The sequence below is a fragment of the Monoraphidium neglectum genome, assembly GCF_000611645.1.
Source record: "Monoraphidium neglectum strain SAG 48.87 unplaced genomic scaffold scaffold02328, whole genome shotgun sequence".
Taxonomy (NCBI): Eukaryota; Viridiplantae; Chlorophyta; class Chlorophyceae; order Sphaeropleales; family Selenastraceae; genus Monoraphidium; species Monoraphidium neglectum.
This window is the reverse complement of record NW_014011300.1, coordinates 1-525: the sequence shown is the minus strand read 5'-3', so window position 1 is coordinate 525 and position 525 is coordinate 1.

Genomic DNA, 525 nt, shown 5'->3' with positions numbered 1-525 from the left:
GGGGGGGGGGGAGACGAGGGGGGCCAGGCGCCAGCCGCGGCCGCGGCATCTTCTTGAATTGAAGTCGGGAGGAGAGTGGCGCCCGGGCGCGAGGTCCCAATCTACGAGTCTGAACCCCGGCGGTCTGGCACACATTCAGGGTTTGTTTGCGTGCGTGTGTTGTTTTTTTGTTTTTGGCACGTGTGCTCCCCCCCCTCCCACACTCTCTCACACATACACACACACACACACACACACACACACACACACACACACACACCAGGGCCGTCCGCCAGCTGACGGGCACCGAGATAGACATCATCGCCTGCAAGGGGGACAGGGGCGGCGACCCCCCGCCGCCCGGCGCGCGCGAGGGCGACGAGGCTCTGCAGATAACAGGCAACCCCCAGGTGGGCCCGACGGGCGGTGGGGCGGAGGGGGTGGGGGAGGCGCTTCTGCCAAGGCGGGGCACCCTCGCGTACCTGCTGGTTGAGGGGCGCCTGCCGCGTGGTTCCGCCCCTCGCCCTGCCGGTTCTAAGGCGGGGG